This window comes from Oncorhynchus masou, chromosome 29 (assembly GCF_036934945.1).
Source record: "Oncorhynchus masou masou isolate Uvic2021 chromosome 29, UVic_Omas_1.1, whole genome shotgun sequence".
In the NCBI taxonomy this organism is placed as follows: domain Eukaryota; kingdom Metazoa; phylum Chordata; class Actinopteri; order Salmoniformes; family Salmonidae; genus Oncorhynchus; species Oncorhynchus masou.
The window spans coordinates 88,311,184-88,331,410 of record NC_088240.1 but is presented as its reverse complement, the minus strand read 5'-3'; the positions used below and the strand labels follow the sequence as shown (position 1 = coordinate 88,331,410).

The 20,227-nt window shown below is 42.8% G+C and overlaps 1 long non-coding RNA gene across 1 annotated transcript; it reads left to right on the top strand.

Moving 5' to 3' along the window:
• Window positions 1-8,659: 8,659 nt before the first annotated feature.
• On the top strand, window positions 8,660-18,642 carry LOC135521370 (uncharacterized). The gene is made up of 4 exons (XR_010452534.1): window positions 8,660-8,758; window positions 13,802-13,956; window positions 17,397-17,511; window positions 18,524-18,642. It is a non-coding gene; the product is annotated as an uncharacterized LOC135521370 (long non-coding RNA).
• Window positions 18,643-20,227: the final 1,585 nt, after the last annotated feature.

Genomic DNA, 20,227 nt, shown 5'->3' with positions numbered 1-20,227 from the left:
TGTCCAGGCCCGTCTGAAGTTTGCTTGAGAGCATTTGGATGATCCAGAAGAAGATTGGGAGAATGTCAGATGAAACCAAAATGTAACTTTTTGGTAAAAACTCAACTCGTTGTGTTAGAAGGACAAAGAATGCTGAGTTGCATCCAAAGAACACCATACCTACTGTGATGCATGGGGGTGGAAACATCATGCTTTGGGGCTGTTTTTCTGCAAAGGGACCAGGACGACTGATCCGTGTAAAGGAAAGAATGAATGGGGCCATGTATCGTGAGATTTTGAGTTATAACCTCCTTCCATCATCAAGGGCATTGAAGATGAAACGTGGCTGGGTCTTTCAGCATGACAATGATCCCAAACACACCACCCGGGCAACGAAGGAGTGGCTTCGTAAGAAGCATGTCAAGGTCCTGGAGTGGCCTAGCCAGTCTCCAGATCTCAACCCAAAGAAAATCTTTGGAGGGAGTTGAAAGTCCATGTTGCCCAGCAACAGCCCCAAAACGTCACTGCTCTAGAGGAGATCTGCATGGAGGAATGGGCCAAAATACCAGCAACAGTGTGTGAAAATCTTGTGAAGACTTCCAGAAACCGTTTGACCTCTGTCATTGCCAACAAAGGGTATATAACAAAGTATTGAGAAACTTTTGTAATTGACCAAATACTTATTTTCCACCATAATTTGCAAATACATTCATTAAAAATCCTACAATGTGATAATCTGGATATTTTTTTCTCATTTTGTCTGTCATAGTTGAAGTGTACCTATGATGAAAATTACAGGCCTCATGTAACGGCTTTTGTCTGGTGAAGGAGAAGCGGACCAAAGTGCAGCGTGGTATTTTTGAGACATGTTTAATGATGAATGAAAAAACGAACTATACAAAAACAACAAACGGAACGTGAAAACCTATACAGCCTATCTGGTGACAACAAACAGAGACAGGAACAATCACCCACGAAATACTCAAAGAATATGGCTGCCTAAATATGGTTCCCAATCAGAGACAACGATAATCACCTGACTGATTGAGAACCGCCTCAGGCAGCCATAGACTATGCTATACACCCCCAAGACAAAACACACCACAAAAAACCCATGTCACACCCTGGCCTGACCAAATAAATGCAGACAAACACAATATACTTCGACCAGGGCGTGACACCTCTCATCTTTTTAAGTGGGAGAACTTGCACAATTGGTGGCTGACAATACTTTTTCCCCCCACTGTATGTAATGACAGATGATATAAACTCTTTATAGTGTTTTATTTACATTTTAGAGGCGATAAATTTGACAGATCGAGTGCGAAAAAAGCCATTTTCCAGCACAACATTTCTCCTTTTCACTATCACATATTAGTTTCGCTTCCTCACCCACCATTTTTTAAAAGACCCGACGGGGCTCATTGCCTGCTTGATTTATGCAGAAACGGGCAGCATTTAGGTCATGTAATTGATTCTGTTGGAAAGGGAGAAATTGTGCTTTACAATGATATTGGCATTACAGTTGATCTGGAAGTATTGCGTTTTTGGGGCGCTAAAATAAGGGCAATTGTACGGACCATGGCGATGTACGAGTTTACGTTAGCTAGCTACACATCCATAGGCATACAGATAATTTTTATCCTCCACTTCACAATAAGCAAGAACATAGCTAGCTATGCTATTTCATCTATCTGCATTGCATGGCAAATATCAGCAAGGCAAGCTTACAAAATTGTACATCGCTAGATTCTTTACATCCACTGTTTTAACAAGACGAGAGTCTGGTTTCCTTGTCGTTTCAGGAGCCCATAAAACAGTGAACAACCAGAATTTCAATTTCATACTCCTGTCACAACACCCATACAACTGTCAGATAGCTTGCTAAATCTCGATTTTCGTAAATTAACTTTATGATTTAAAAAAAACATGCATAATAGTTTGTCTCTACATTATCTAAAATATTCCTATCAACTGTACATTTTTTTTTGCATGATTCGTTATATATAAGCACTTACATTTGCTTCCATTCTAGTATTTTTGTCAGCCATTTTAGCTGAAGAAAATCTCCATCCTTGGGTCTCATAGCGTCAAAGTCATCATGGGAACTACTCTATATGATTGGTCATCGCCCAGTGGTCGCCACAGGTGAGTTGCATGAAGTTGGGAAAAGTTTATATTTTTCACCGCTTCCCACGCCACCTTCGCACGGTCAAAAGATCTCCCGCTCTCTCCGCTTCTCACCGCTTTCCTTCCATTGAAATTAATGAGAAGCGGTGTTTTACCGCGTGGCAACCTGTGCTAATGTATCATGCCCGTGTGCCCATATATCACTAGCGCGTGCAGTAGCCTCTGCAGCAGCAGCCTCCCCCAGGTCCCAGTGCCCGCCTTTAAATGAAGAAAAAAAAATATATATAGACGGATATATGTATTTATTTAGGGGGGGGGGCTAATGAATATTTTAGGCCTAGCGACGTCCCTGCAATACTCTGTGTAGTTAATAGACTACAGTACCCTACAATATACAATACTCTGTCTAATTTATAAACTACAGTACCCTACAGTATACAATACTCTATATATTTAATAAACTACTGTGCCCAACAGTATATAATACTTTGTATATTTAATCAACTACAGTACCCTATGGTATACAAAACTCTGTGTATTTAATAAACTACAGTACCCTACAGTAAACAGTACTCAGTGTATTTCTGCCTCTGCCGGAGTTGATGTTGGACAGCGCCAAAACAATAAACCCCCATCTTTTTGAGAAACTAGAAGATCTTCAGAAAAGGTTCACATGGTCAATCACTTTGAAGATATAAATGTTTTTCGTAGCCTTTATCCGTCTACAAGAACCACCCCCAGGATACAGTGGTTGTTAGACTACTCAGGCCAGGTAGCTCTCGCTGGCTCTCAGGTCTGGTGGAGCAACGACGTGAGAATGGTATTTCCGAGGCTGGAGGACAAGTTTGAGTCGGTGCACAAAGATTACAAGAAGAAACGGGTGACGTGTGGCTCCATGTAGGATCCTTTTGATTAAGATCCAATATTGTAAACACAAAACATTTTTTGTTAGAGCTCAACAAAGAATGTACAGGTGCATTAACCATTTTTAATGGCTGTCAAATTTGAAATGATGGAAGTTGTAGGCCTCAATCTTCCTCTGCTAGAAGACACAGACCCAGTTGTTATCATACCTTTCTATCCCATTATTACCTCCCAGAGGTATTATATTCTCCATCAGTCTATGCACCTGTAGTGGGGGTGGGGACAGGGACAGGTGGAGGTGTTGAATGTAGCTGTCAGTCAGAAACATGGACACCTGCTCTGTTATCTCCTTTCATAGAGAGCTGCTGAACTGACCAAGTCTGAGCCCCAAATACCACTCTGTTCACTATGGCTATAGGGCTTCATATGGCTTGGGTAGTAGTGCACTAGTGTACATAGGGAATCGGGTGTGATTTGGGACTGTAGAGTGTGTCTGTAGAGCCGTGTTGGGAGGCTGAGGGAGGCTCACAGAGGGTTGTTCTATATCAGTGTTGTCACTGTTGTCAGCAGTATGTGGTTAAGGTTAGCACGTCCTTGGCCGTGATGGGCTGTTTGAATAATCTCCCCTCTGCATCCCAAATGGCAACCTATTTCATGTATAGTGCACTACTTTTTACCAGGGCTTCCATAAGGCTCTGGTCTAAAGTAGATCACTATAGGGGATAGTGTGCCATTTGAGAAGCAGCCCCTGCCCCTCTTCAACCTACAGACCCACTGCTGATTAGATCTCCTGACATACTAGACTGGTGATGAATGCAAGCTGCTGTCCCCTGGTGTTTTACACCAGTTGGTCAAATTTTTGTTTGTTTACTTTACTTGTGGGGACTTCTGGTTCCCCACAAGTATAGTTAACACACACACACACACACACACAGACTCCCTCACCCTTCAAGTCAAACACTGATGAATGAGGTGTGTTCTTATTTTACCGGTATTCTACTCCAGAGGTGAAATGACCTGCCTTTGTGAAAGCGGTGTACTGCCTGATGAAAATGTAAATTTAAACATCTATCCATCCATTAGTTTATCCATTTATTTTGTAGATATATTTTCCTTAATTATTTTCCTCTACCACCCCTCCCCTAATTGTAGTAAACTAATGGACAACAATTAGGTTTCTACTTCCAGCTTATACATACTATATCCATTTTACAGACACCGTGTATTTTACAGTAGTCCTCTCGTTTGTTTTTAGCTACACTCAACCCCTCCCATCTATCTCTGAAGACCATCCAGTTTTGTCTTTTGCCATATATTTTTCCAATGTGCTGTTTTTCAACAGCTCTGAACCTTTCTTTTCTCATAGTTTCTACAGATTGTACTTTTTTTGCTAAGGGGTATTACTATATTATTGATCAATTGACTGTGACTTTTCAAATCACCCATCAGTGCTATTTGCAGTGTTATCTCCAGGTAAATGTTGCAATTCTTCAGCCATTCCTGAACCTTCTACCAAAAACAAGCTACATATGGACAGTATCAAAATAAATGATCTAATGATTCTGTCTCCTCGCAGCAAACTTGCTGAGCTGGTTGTATTCCCCATATGGTCAGGGTGTCAGTTGGGGTGAGCAGTCTGTGTGTTTTTTTATGTTGGGGTTTTGAGTTCAGCCAAATATGCTTCTCAATCAGAGGCAGATGTCGTTAGTTTTCTCTGATTGAGAATCATACTTCGGTAGCCTGGGTTCCACTTTTGAGTTGTGGGTGTTTGTTTCCGTGTGAGTGTTTGTTGCCACACGGGACTGTTTCGGTTTCGTTCACGTTTATTGTTTTGTAGTGTTCAGTTTATGTCTTTAAATAAACATTATGGACACTTACCACGCTGCGCATTGGTCCTCCGATCCTTCTCGCTACTCCTCTTCAGAAGAGGAGGAGGAATGCTGTTACACCAGCTTTGTTTTGTGTATCAGTTCATAAACCATGTGCCATTGAATTGGTACATCAAAAACCTCCTCCCAACTATTTTGCAGTCTATATGGCACAGCTGTACATTGTTTGGTCCTTAAATGAAATGGGTATACGTTTTTATTAATCACAATTTTCTTTAGCCAATGTTGGTCTTTAATGCAGGGCCAAACAGACAAGTTCCTTACTTTCTCCCCCTTCCACTTACCTCTTCCATTTTTGCGGTAATGCTGCAATTAGATGTAATTTTGAATAAAGTAGACATTTCCATATTTTTTAGCTGCATGTGTGACATAAATCCACCAGTCCTATTTATGATATAATTTACAAAGATTATACCGTAAAAAAAAATGTTGTCCAAAAATATTGTATTTTTTTAAATCAATTAGTATATTTGAGTTTAAACATAATATTTTTTTAAATATGTTCTGTCTTTTCTGGTGGATTAAACTGAAATTGCAACCAACCCTCTATTTCTTGTTTTTAAAACACCGATATTCTGGAGATTGTTTCATTTTCAAATAACCGAAAGTAAGCGGTTGTAATCTGAATAAAGGGAAAAAGGCCATTCTTGAACATGGGGTGAGACATTCTTACTAATCTGCTAGAGAGCCAGTTTGGATTTAAGTATAACTTTTGTGTGACTGAAGCCTTTAGTGAGTGGTCCAATTGCTTTAATATTGAATAATTTCTGCCCTCCAAACTCATAATCATTATATAAATAGGCCTGTTTAATTTGGTCTGGCTTTTCTGTTCCAAATCAAATGGAATATGTTTTTACAGGTGACCAACGGGCAGGCTTTCTACTGGCTGTCTCAGCTGAGGAATTGCTGGGATGAGCAGCAGAGACACTGCCTGGCTAACATCTGTGATGTTCACTTCTTCTACTCCTACCAATACCTGGGGAACACCCCTCGTCTGGTCATCACCCCCTCATTGGCCGGTCAGTACCTCAACCTAACCCTATCTTCATGTCCAGTTCAACCCTAGCCTCATCCTAATCCTCAACCCTAAATCTAACCCAGTCAAGTCATCAGTCCCCTCACAGAATGGTCCATAACTCTCCCCCTAAATCTGTACTGTCATCTCTCAGCTTATTTTGTTCATCTTGTCATTCGGTTTATTTCATGTTTACAACTGTGTTGCTATCTATGCTGATTAGAATACACAATGAAAGCTGATTAGGATACCAAATATTATCTCATTGTACTTTTATTTTGTGTCCTAAAGAATATAATTATTCAGTAGTCAGGAATAGGGAGCTGTAATGAATGACCACTTTGTTGTTCTCAGTGTGTGATGTTGTTGTTGTTGTGGTGGTCATGTGTAGGTGCTACATCACTCCGACCCAGTCTCTCCACCTGACTAAGAGTGGGACCACCAAGGACCTGGGAGGGGCCTTGGGCATCATGGTGTACGTCTTCAACTGCTCTGAACAGATGGACCTCAAGGTCAAAACAAGGCCACATTTGTTCCTATTTTTAGTTTTCTTGTCTTGACTTGTTTTTCAGTTGGAATATCACCAGTCACCACCTCCACAATATTGTGTTTTCATAATCATTGATGTTCAGTAGTTCTCCCTCTGCACTTGAATAGTTCCTTGTGCATGTTGTATAGCACCCAGGCGGTGTTTGTAATGTCATCCCCTGTCATGTCCAGCCTATAGGGAACATCTTTAAGGGCCTAGACTGGAGCTACTTGATGAATTCAACTGTATCTCTGTGGAGGGCCTGTCAGTGGTAGCTGTGTAGGTCAAAACCATTCAGGCTGCCATCCGCAACAATAGGGAGTGGTGGGGACTGTTTTCATCATGTGAACACAGGGTTGTGTTCAACAGGGAGAATATGTTTTCAAATGGGGAGGTACAAGCCAAACGATTTCCTTTTTCTGTTGCAAAACATTTTGATACGGTTTACCCTATTGAACATGACTGGTTCTTTGATTTGCACACAACACTGCAAATCTGGATTGATTGTTGATGTTAATGTTTCTTAACCTTCTGTGTACAACACCAAGAGAAATTCCAAGCAACATCTGTTGCATGGCAGTACTGTTTTCTGATTCAGATCACAACCGGAATACCATGTTATATATAACTTATCATCAGACACAACTGATAGTAGGGATCTTCATCACCATGAACCCAGGCTACGCAGGCAGGATGGAGCTACCATTCTCTCACCGTATTATCCTCTCTTCAGAGAGCTAGCTCCATTTGGGGAGGCAGGTAGCATACTGGTTAGAACGTTGGACCAGTAACTGAAAGGATGCTTGATCAAATCCCCGAGCTAACAAGGTAAAAATCTGTCATTCTTCCCCTGAACAAGGCAGTTAACCCACTGTTCCTATGCTGTCACTGTAAATATGAATTTGTTCTTGACTGACTTGCCTAGTTCAATAAAATGAAGATTCTCTCACCATATTATGCTCTCTTCAGAGAGCTAGCTCCATTATCTCACCATATTATCCTCTCTTCAGAGAGCTAGCTCCATTATCTCACCATATTATCCTCTCTTCAGAGAGCTAGCTCCATTATCTCACCATATTATCCTCTCTTCAGAGAGCTAGCTCCATTCTCTCACCATATTATCCTCTCTTCAGCGAGCGAGCTCCATTATCTCACCATATTATCCTCTCTTCAGAGAGCTAGTTACATTCTCTCACCATATTATCCTCTCTTCAGAGAGCGAGCTCCATTATCTCACCATATTATCCTCTCTTCAAAGAGCTAGCTCCATTCTCTCACCATATTATCCTCTCTTCAGAGAGCTAGCTCCATTCTCTCACCATATTATCCTCTCTTCAGAGAGCTAGCTCCATTATCTCACCATATTATCCTCTTCAGAGAGCTAGCTCCATTCTCTCACCATATTATCCTCTCTTCAGAGAGCTAGCTCCATTATCTCACCATATTATCCTCTTCAGAGAGCTAGCTCCATTCTCTCACCATATTATCCTCTCTTCAGAGAGCTAGCTCCATTCTCTCACCATATTATCCTCTCTTCAGAGAGCAAGCTCCATCCTCTCACCATATTATCCTCTCTTCAGAGAGCTAGCTCCATTCTCTCACCATATTATCCTCTCTTCAGAGAGCTAGCTCCATTATCTCACCATATTGTCCTCTTCAGAGAGCTAGCTCCATTCTCTCCCCATATTATCCTCTCTTCAGAGAGCTAGCTCCATTATCTCACCATATTATCCTCTTCAGAGAGCTAGCTCCATTCTCTCACCATATTATCCTCTCTTCAGAGAGCTAGCTCCATTATCTCACCATATTATCCTCTCTTCAGAGAGCTAGCTCCATTCTCTCACCATATTATCCTCTCTTCAGAGAGCTAGATCCATTATCTCACCATATTATCCTCTCTTCAAAGAGCTAGCTCCATTCTCTCACCATATTATCCTCTCTTCAAATTATCCTCTCTTCAGAGAGCTAGCTCCATTATCTCATATTATCCTCTCATTATCTCACCATATTATCCTCTCTTCAGAGAGCTAGCTCCATTCTCTCACCATATTATCCTCTCTTCAGAGAGCGAGCTTCAGAGAGCTAGCTCCATTCTCTCACCATATTATCCTCTCTTCTGATCCATTATCTCATCTGTGTCCATTATCTCACCATATTATCCTCTCTTCAGTGCTCCATTCTCTCACCACATTATCCTCTCTTCAGACAGTGCGCTCGTGGTGGTGACTCTCACCATTGCGATCTGATCTGTGACATCATGCTGTCATGGCTGAAGGCTTCCTCAGTGCCAAGCTACTGGCCAAGAAGTTGATTACCCTGTACACACTCTGCAAGGAGCTGCTCTCCAAAAAGGTACCACACCATACTGCATTATACGGGCGGGCGGACACACACACACACACACACACACACACACACACACACACACACACACACACACACACACACACACACACACACACACACACACACACACACACACACACACACACACACATACACACATACACACATACACCTTGCTATTCGATCCCCTGACTAAAGAATGTAAAAATGGGACATGATGTGTCTCTGCTTGAAATTCAGCATTAAGGAGATAGATTGATAGTCCGGCCCTGCACTAGACTAGTGTCCTGTCCAGGAAGTGTACTGGTACATCAAGCTGCTTCACTACAGAAACAGGAGATATGCTCCTGCTCCTATAAACCGTTACATCTATCACAAGCCAAGGCTCATGCACCGATCCCCCACTACAACAATCCCAATCCACTATTACAACACACCAATCATCAAGTATAAGACACCAATCCACCTCTACAACACTCCAATCCATCACTACAAAACACAAATCCACTATTACAACACACCAATCCAACACTACAACACTCCAATCCACTATTACAACACACCAATCCAACACTACAACACTCCAATCCACTATTACAACACACCAATCCAACACTACAACACTCCAATCCACTATTACAACACACCAATCCAACACTACAACACTCCAATCCACTATTACAACACACCAATCCAACACTACAACACTCCAATCCACTATTACAACACACCAATCAAACACTACAACACTCCAATCCACTATTACAACACACCAATCCAACACTACAACACACCAATCCAACACTACAACAATCCAATCCAACACTACAACACTCCAATCCACTATTACAACACACCACTCCACCTCTACAACACTCCAATCCACTATTACAACACACCAATCCAACACTACAACACTCCAATCCACTATTACAACACACAAATCCAACACTACAACACTCCAATCCACTATTACAACACACCAATCCAACACTACAACACTCCAATCCACTATTACAACACACCAATCCAACACTACAACACTCCAATCCACTATTACAACACACCACTCCACCTCTACAACACTCCAATCCACTATTACAACACACCAATCCAACACTACAACACTCCAATCCACTATTACAACACACCAATCCAACACTACAACAATCCAATCCAACACTACAACACTCCAATCCACTATTACAACACACCACTCCACCTCTACAACACTCCAATCCACTATTACAACACACCAATCCAACACTACAACACTCCAATCCACTATTACAACACACAAATCCAACACTACAACACTCCAATCCACTATTACAACACACCAATCCAACACTACAACACTCCAATCCACTATTACAACACACCAATCCAACACTACAACACTCCAATCCACTATTACAACACACCACTCCACCTCTACAACACTCCAATCCACTATTACAACACACCAATCCAACACTACAACACTCCAATCCACTATTACAACACACCAATCCAACACTACAACACACCAATCCAACACTACAACAATCCAATCCACTATTACAACACACCAATCATCAAGTATAACACACCAATCCACCTCTACAATACTCCAATCCATCACTACAACACACAAATCCACTATTACAACACACCAATCCAACACTACAACACTCCAATCCACTATTACAACACACCAATCCAACACTACAACACTCCAATCCACTATTACAACAACCAATCCACTATTACAACACTCCAATCCACTAAAACCACACCCCAATCTACTAAAACAACACTCCAATCCACCATTAAAACACTCCAATCCACCACTACAACACAACCAATCCACTATTACAACACACCAATCCCCCACTACAACACAGCAATCCACCACTACAACACACCAATCCACTACTACAACACTCCAATCCACCGCTAAAACACACCAATCCATCGCTACAACACTCCAATCCACCACTACAACACACCAATCCACCATTACAACACACCAATCCACTATTACAACACACCAATCCACTATTACGACACACCAATTCACTATTACAACACACCAATCCACTATTACAACACTCCAATCCACTATTACAACACTCCAATCCACTATTACAACACTCCAATCCACTATTACAACACTCCAATCCACTATTACAACACTCCAATCCACTATTACAACACACCAATCCACCACTACAACACTCCAATCCACCACTACAACACTCCAATCCACCACTAACACTCCAATCCACCACTACAACACTCCTTTCCACTACAACACTCCTTTCCACCACTACAACACTCCAATCCACCACTACAACACTCCAATCCACCACTACAACACTCCAATCCACCACTACAACATACCTATCTGTTACTAAAACACTCCAATCCACTATTACGACACACCAATCAACTATTACGACACACCAATCCACTATTACGACACACCAATCCACTATTACGACACACCAATCCACTATTACGACACACCAATCCGCTATTACGACACACCAATCCGCTATTACGACACACCAATCCGCTATTATGACACACCAATCCGCTATTACGACACACCAATACGCTATTGCGACACTCCAATCCACTATTGCAACACTCCAATCCACTATTACAACACTCCTATCCACTTTTTCAACACTCCAATCCACCACTACAACACTCCAATCCACCACTACAACACTCCAATCCACCACTACAACACTCCAATCCACCACTACAACATTCCAATCCACCACTACAACATACCTATCCGCTACTAAAACTCTCCAATCCATTATTACGACACTCCAATCCACTATTACGACAAACAATCCACTAGTACGACACTCTAATCCACCACTACAACACTCTAATCCACCACTACAACACTCTAATCCACCACTACAACACTCTAATCCACCACTACAACACTCTAATCCACCACTACAACACTCTAATCCACCACTACAACACTCTAATCCACCACTACAACACTCCAATCCACCACTACAACACTCCAATCCACCACTACAACACTCTAATCCACCACTACAACACTCCAATTCACCACTACAACACACCAATCCACAATGACAACACTCCAATCCACTATGACAACACTCCAATCCACTATGACAACACTCCAATCCACTATGACAACACACCAATCCACTATTACAACACTCCAGTCCACTATTACAACACTCCAATCCACTATTACAACACTCCAATCCACCACTACAACACACCAATCCACAATGACAACACTCCAATCCACTATTACAACACTCCAATCCACTATGACAACACTCCAATCCACTATGACAACACACCAATCCACTATTACAACACTCCAATCCACTATTACAACACTCCAATCCACTATTACAACACTCCAATCCGCCACTACAACACTCCAATCCGCCACTACAACACTCCAATCCACCACTACAACATACCTATGCGCTACTAAAACACTCCAATCCACTATGACAACACACCAATCCACTTTGACAACACACCAATCCACTATTACAACACACCAATCCACTATTACAACACACCAATCCACTAGTCTTTCTCTGTAGTCTCTTTCTGTTGTCTCTCTGTAGCCTCTCTCTGTAGCCTCTCTATTGTATCTCTGTAGCCTCTCTGTTGTATCTCTGTAGCCTCTCTGTTGTGTCTCTGTAGACTCTCTCTGTAGTCTCTCTGTAGCCTCTCTATTGTCTCTCTGTAGCCTACAACACTCCAATCTCTGTTGTCTCTCTGTAGCCTCTCTGTTGTCTCTCTGTAGCCTCTCCGTTGTCTCTCTGTTGACTCTCTCTGTAGTCTCTCTATTGTCTCTCTATTGTCTCTCTGTAGCCTCTCTATTGTCTCTCTATTGTCTCTCTATTGTCTCTCTGTTGTCTCTCTGTCTCTCTGTTGCCTCTCTATTGTCTCTCTGCAGCCTCTCTATTGTCTCTCTGCAGGCTCTCTATTGTCTCTCTGTTGTCTCTCTGTACCATGTAATTAACTAGCAGCACAGCCAGAGTTCTGGAAAACCTCCCGGTTACAGTTGAAGTTTTTATTGTAGCCTACATGGGAATAATATTTTTCTGTTACAGCTTTACCTTCCTGTTGCAGCTTTACCTTCCTGTTGCAGCTTTACCTTCCTGTTGCAGCTTTACCTTCCTGTTGCAGCTTTACCTTCCTGTTGCAGCTTTACCTTCCTGTTGCAGCTTTACCTTCCTGTTGCAGCTTTACCTTCCTGTTGCAACTTTACCTTCCTGTTGCAACTTTACCTTCCTGTTGCAGCTTTACCTTCCTGTTGCAGCTTTACCTTCCTGTTGCAGCTTTACCTTCCTGTTGCAACTTTACCTTCCTGTTGCAGCTTTACCTTCCTGTTGCAGCTTTACCTTCCTGTTGCAACTTTACCTTCCTGTTGCAACTTTACCTTCCTGTTGCAGCTTTACCTTCCTGTTGCAGCTTTACCTTCCTGTTGCAACTTTACCTTCCTGTTGCAGCTTTTCAAAGAACATCGGAATACACGTTTCAGCGAGAAAGACACCATTCTTTGAAGTACAATGACAAGAAATGAACAATGCAGCCGTATTAAAAATGTCTGAACGCATCAGTGAGCATGAGAGGGTAAAGCCACACATCATGAGGTCATAGTGGGGGTCCCTAGCTAGGACGGAACAAAGCCCTGCCACTGTGTCTGATTACCATCTAGCACACCGCATAGCAGAGGGTGTGGGTGTAAAAGCACAGACTCTAGACTCTCAACCCACGCTCTATTGCCTCCTCCCAGTCCTCCTGCCCACAGCTGCCAGCCTGCTGCCTGCCGCCTCTGGCTGAGCTGTAATTAGCAGGGTTTTGTTCCCACCTAACGACGCTATTATCCCCAAACAGCGGCGGTGTACACGGGAGACATAAGACATTATCAATTATGAACAACTCACTGACTTGGTGTCGGTCAATACATGGCTTTCAAAGTGAGGGATATAACCGTGCTGTAACCATTTCTGTGTTCACACTTCACTCTTTTCTCAGTTGTTTTCTACGGCTGCTGTACTGTAGGCCGCTCTGGTGCACACGGCTGAGACGGACATCTGAGGTACTTAATGGATCTGTTGCTGGAGAGGGGCCAACCCCTGATGCTGGCGGGGAATGCAGGCGTGGAGAATACTTCTCTGGTCAGGAATCAGGTAGACCACCTGACAAATATCGACATGACAACTGAAGTACCCCTCAACTACTACTGCACCTCCCTCATGCTGCAGAGTGACACAACATTGGGTTCATTTTTTACTTAAGCCCTTAACTCCTATTAGGAGCATAGGCCATTGACGAATGTCCTCCATCTCACTCAGTTCTGGTCAAGTTCTTCCTGTGTTGAAGCTGTGCTTTAAGGCAACAGGCTGTGATGAAAAAATGCTTCACGTCTAAGATATGCAGTTGTAAGATCCAGATCTCCAATCAAAACAGAACAGCAGCACCATCTGCTGGTGTTACGAGGAGAACGAGTAGAGATGGTGAGGTGACAAAGAAAAGTTATCTGTACCGTCCAGCAGTGTTTCCCAACCCTGGTCATCCAGTAACTCCAACACTACACAGTTTTGTTGTAGCCCTTGACAAACGCACCTCATTCAACTCATTGAGGGCTTAATGATTAGTTGACAAATTGAACCAGGGGTGCTTGTCCAGAATGACAATAAAAACATGTACTGTTGGGGGTACTTGAGGACCAGGGTTGGGGAACACTGCCATTTAGGCCAGGGGTTTTCACCGCTTACCCTACGAGATCCAGAGCCTGCAGGTTCTGTTCTACCTGATAATTAATTGCACTCACCTGGTGTCCCAGGTCTAAATCAGTCCCTGATGAGAGAGGAACAATGAAAAACTGCAGTGGAATTGGCTTCGAGGTCCAGAGTTGAGTTTGAGGGGTATAGGCCAGTACTAGTTTGATCATTTAACAATTCCACTTGTTCATGTTCTAAAAGAGCCAACAGGAAACACTTCGGTTGTTGGTGACTCATCAAAATATAGTTTATCAGTGACTTGGGGTGTTTTGGTGACTGTGATGTCTGATGTGACCAGGGTGTTTTGGTAACTGTGTCTGACGTCTGATGTGACTAGGGAGTTCTGGTAACTGATGTGACCAGGGTGTTTTGGTAACTGTGATATCTGATGTTACCAGGGTGTTTTGGTAACTGTGGTGTCTGATGTGACTAGGGAGTTCTGGTAACTGATGTGACCAGGGTGTTTTGGTAACTGTGATATCTGATGTCACCAGGGTGTTTTGGTAACTGATGTGACCAGGGTGTTTTGGTAACTGTGGTGTCTGTGACTAGGGAGTTCTGGTAACTGGTGTGACCAGGGTGTTTTGGTTACTATGATATTTGATGTGACTAGGGAGTTCTGGTAACTGATGTGAGCAGGGTGTTTTGGTAACTGTGATATTTGATGTGACTAGGGCGTTTTGGTAACTGATGTGACCAGGGTGTTTTGGTAACTGTGATATTTGATGTGACCAGGGTGTTTTGGTAACTGTGATGTCTGATGTGACTAGGGAGTTCTGGTAACTGGTGTGACCAGGGTGTTTTGGTAACTGTGATGTCTGATGTGACTAGGGAGTTCTGGTAACTGTGATGTCTGATGTGACCAGGGTGTTTTGGTAACTGATGTGACTAGGGAGTACTAGTAACTGTGATGTCTGGTGTGACCAGGGTGTTTGGGTAACTGTGATGTCTGATGTGACTAGGGAGTACTAGTAGTAACTGTGATGTCTGATGTGACCAGGGTGTTCTGGTAACTGTGATGTCTGATGTGACTAGGGAGTACTAGTAACTGGTGTGACCAGGGTGTTTTGGTAACTGTGATGTCTGATGTGACCAGGGAGTTCTGGTAACTGTGATGTCTGATGTGACCAGGGTGTTTTGGTAACTGATGTGACCAGGGTGTTCTGGTAACTGTGATGTCTGATGTGACTAGGGAGTACTAGTAACTGTGATGTCTGATGTGACCAGGGTGTTTTGGTAACTGTGATGTCTGATGTGACTAGTGTATTTTGCTAACTGTGATGTCTGATGTGACTAGGGAGTTCTGGTAACTGTGATGTCTGATGTGACTAGGGAGTACTAGTAACTGTGATGTCTGATGTGACCAGGGTGTTTTGGTAACTGTGATGTCTGATGCGACCAGGGTGTTTTGGTAACTGTGATGTCTGATGTGACTAGGGTATTTTGCTAACTGTGATGTCTGATGTGACTAGGGAGTCTGGTAACTGTGATGTCTGATGTGACTAGGGCGTTTTGGTAACTGATGTGACTAGGGAGTACTAGTAACTGTGATGTCTGGTGTGACCAGGGTGTTTGGGTAACTGTGATGTCTGATGTGACCAGGGAGTTCTGGTAACTGTGATGTCTGATGTGACCAGGGAGTTCTGGTAACTGTGATGTCTGATGTGACTAGGGAGTTCTGGTAACTGATGTGACCAGGGTGTTTTGGTAACTGTGATGTCTGATGTGACTAGGGAGTTCTGGTAACTGATGTGACCAGGGTGTTCTGGTAACTGTGATGTCTGATGTGACTAGGGAGTTCTGGTAACTGTGATGTCTGATGTGACCAGGGTGTTTTGGTAACTGATGTGACCAGGGTGTTTTGGTAACTGATGTGACCAGGGTGTTCTGGTAACTGTGATGTCTGATGTGACCAGGGTGTTCTGGTAACTGTGATGTCTGATGTGACTAGGGAGTTCTGGTAACTGTGATGTCTGATGTGACCAGGGTGTTCTGGTAACTGTGATGTCTGATGTGACCAGGGTGTTCTGGTAACTGTGATGTCTGATGTGACCAGGGTGTTCTGGTAACTATGATGTCTGATGTGACCAGGGTGTTCTGGTAACTGTGATGTCTGATGTGACTAGGGAGTTCTGGTAACTGTGATGTCTGATGTGACTAGGGAGTTCTGGTAACTGTGATGTCTGATGTGACCAGGGTGTTTTGGTAACTGATGTGACTAGGGAGTACTAGTAACTGTGATGTCTGATGTGACCAGGGTGTTTGGGTAACTGTGATGTCTGATGTGACTAGGGAGTTCTGGTAACTGTGATGTCTGATGTGACCAGGGAGTTCTGGTAACTGATGTGACCAGGGCGTTTGGGTAACTGTGTTATCTGATGTGACCAAGGTGTTTAGGTAACTGTGATATTTGATGTGACCAGGGTGTTTAGGTAACTGTGATATCTGATGTGACCAAGGTGTTTCGGTAACTGTGATATCTGATGTGACCAGGGTGTTTAGGTAACTGTGATGTCTGATGTGACTAGGGTGTTTAGGTAACTGTGATGTCTGATGTGACCAGGGTGTTTGGGTAACTGTGATATCTGATGTGACCAGGGTGTTTAGGTAACTGTGATGTCTGATGTGACTAGGGTGTTTAGGTATGCTCTCTCTAATTCTCCCGTCTCCCTCCCTCCCTCCCTCTGATCACACAGGCGAGAAGCCCTGCACACTGTAATGCCTCCTATACCCTCTTTGATCGTAAGATCAGAATGAAATGTTGCACTTCCATTTTATCAGAAGTGTGATTTGTGTTGTGTTAGTTTTGTATAATCAAGCTGTTGCCCCACTCTTTCCTACTGCAGGTACGACAGGCAGAAGATAACCCTAAATGAGATCCACCACTGTGGATCTCACTAAATGAGATCCACCACTATGAAACCTACTTCTGGGAGCTTCACCATCAACCCTGGACTACAGGTACTGACCAGGACTAGCTCAACTCCACTGGTATATTCCAACTTAGACTCCAGGTACTGACTTGGAATGCCTAGACTGACTAGGAATGCCTAGACTCCAGGTACTGACTATGAATGCTAGAGTCCAGGTACTGACTATGAATGCTAGAGTCCAGGTACTGACTATGAATGCTAGGGTCCAGGTACTGACTATGAATGCTAGAGTCCAGGTACTGACTATGAATGCTAGAGTCCAGGTACTGACTATGAATGCTAGAGTCCAGGTACTGACTATGAATGCTAGAGTCCAGGTACTGACTATGAATGCTAGAGTCCAGGTACTGACTATGAATGCTAGAGTCCACGTACTGACTATGAATGCTAGAGTCCAGGTACTGACTATGAATGCTAGAGTCCAGGTACTGACTATGAATGCTAGATTCCAGGTACTGACTGGGAAGGCCTAATAGCTAGCTACCTTTGTTTGCCTGTTCCTTAGCTAGCTAGCTTTCAGCTGACAGGTGTTAGCTGGCTACAGAGACTACTGGACAAGCAAGCTAACGTTAGCTAGGTAATGATATGTAATCAAAATAGATGTTTTGCATGTATTGATTAACCTCAGTTTGAATACCACCATACAGTTAGCTGTGTGATTTAACATTGATTTAAGGTTAGGGTTAGATTTAACATGTTACTGCAGTGGGCTAAATCAGGGTCACACAGTGTTTTTTGGTAGTCTTCAACAAATCTACTTTGAAACAAAAGTATACACCTCACATACTGTATGGGCTTTAAATGGGTGGGGTTATATCCTTCCTATTTGGCCCTGTCCTGGGGTGTCCTTGGATGGGGCCACAGTATCTCCTGACCCCTCCTGTCTCAGCCTCCAGTATTTATGCTGCAGTAGTTTGTGTTGGGGGGCTAGGGTCAGTTTGTTATATCCGGAGTACTTCTCCTGTCCTATCCGGTGTCCTGTGTGAATTTAAGTGTGCTCTCTCTAATCCTCTTTCTCTCTTTCTTTCTCTCTCTTGGAGGACCTGAACCCTAGGACCATGCCTCAGGACTACCTGACATGATGACTCCTTGCTGTCCCCAGTCCACCTGGCCGTGCTGCTGCTCCAGTTTCAACTGTTCTGCCTGTGATTATTATTATTTGACCATACTGGTCATTTATGAACATTTGAATATCTTGGCCATGTTCTGTTATAATCTCCACCCGGCACAGCCAGAAGAGGACTGGCCACCCCACATAGCCTGGTTCCTCTCTAGGTTTCTTCCTAGGTTTTGGCCTTTCTAGGGAGTTTTTCCTAGCCACCGTGCTTCTACACCTGCATTGCTTGCTGTTTGGGGTTTTAGGCTGGGTTTCTGTACAGCACTTTGAGATATCAGCTGATGTACGAAGGACTATATAAATACATTTGATTTGATTAAATAAAAAAGACACCTGTACCATGTCAGTTATAGACTTGAAATGTCTTACATTTTGAGTTTGCATCCCAATAATACACTTTACATACATCACGGAAGGCTGAAATATAACAAAACCATTTGACATAAAAACACTGGATTTTTTTGTGGTTGATTTTTTTTAAATAATGTTTTATTTTCATAATTATGAATAACATTCCATCCATAAGACCACTAGAGGGTTATTTGGTCATTTGACTGCAGGAAAGGGTTTTAACAACACTGCTCACCGAACCTTAAATTGAGACCAAAAAGCTAATTTTTGCTTTCATGATTTTGAAAAATAGACCATTCTGACTTTGCAGCTGGCCTATCTAAGGGGAAATCGCTCAGTTCTGCCTCCAGGACAAGACTCATGACAATAAATGTCAACCGGCTCTGATTACAGCTCTACACAATCAGATATACCTTAAAGCAGTCAGGTATGTATTCACCCCACCACTGTTCCTCCTGACCAAGGTGCTATTAGGGCCCAGGACTAGCAGTCATCTGTCAATGTGTTTGGCTGTATAGAGCAGCAACATCCATCTCAGACTAACACTGCTGTCCCACCTATTGATTAGCACCTAAATACATCTGTTTCAAAACAAAGTTTCCAGAACAGCTTGAGCTGGACCAATTTGGGATGATCGGGTTTTGGTAGCTAAGCAATGTAATCGAAAAGGATTCATTTGAGTGCAACACCTAAAATGTATCCTTTTCTGTGTGGAATTAATTTTGTGTTGAAATAAAATGAGATCTTAGGATACATACAGATGCTCTTAATCCAAAACATGGTATTTAATGTAAGGTGAGTATTGGGACACGTAGCAAAGTGGGAGACTTAAGCTTTGTAATGGATATCTTCAAATGTGCACAATAACACAACCTACAGTTGATGCCTGTGTGTTAGTGAGGAAGTATGTGATGATAAACCATTGGTTCAATGGGTACGACGTCATCATTGTGGGCGTGGCACCCCGTGTAATGACCTGCGTCTCCAGAGGCATAACAGTAAGTCAATGACATAGCGTTCGGAGGTAAATAATGTGAAGGTTATAAACAACTAAGAAAGGATATTCAGTGTCTCATTACAACATATTTTGTATGTAATTGTGGATCAAAATGACTGTAAATGGTTTTCTTACTAATCTCACCTAATTTTGAATGTTGACATTTTGACAGTGTCCCAGTATGCCAATGGCCTACTGTCAAACTGGGACATCCCGTTACTGTCAAACTGGGACATCCCGTTACTGTCAAACTGGGACATCCCGTCAAACTGGGACATC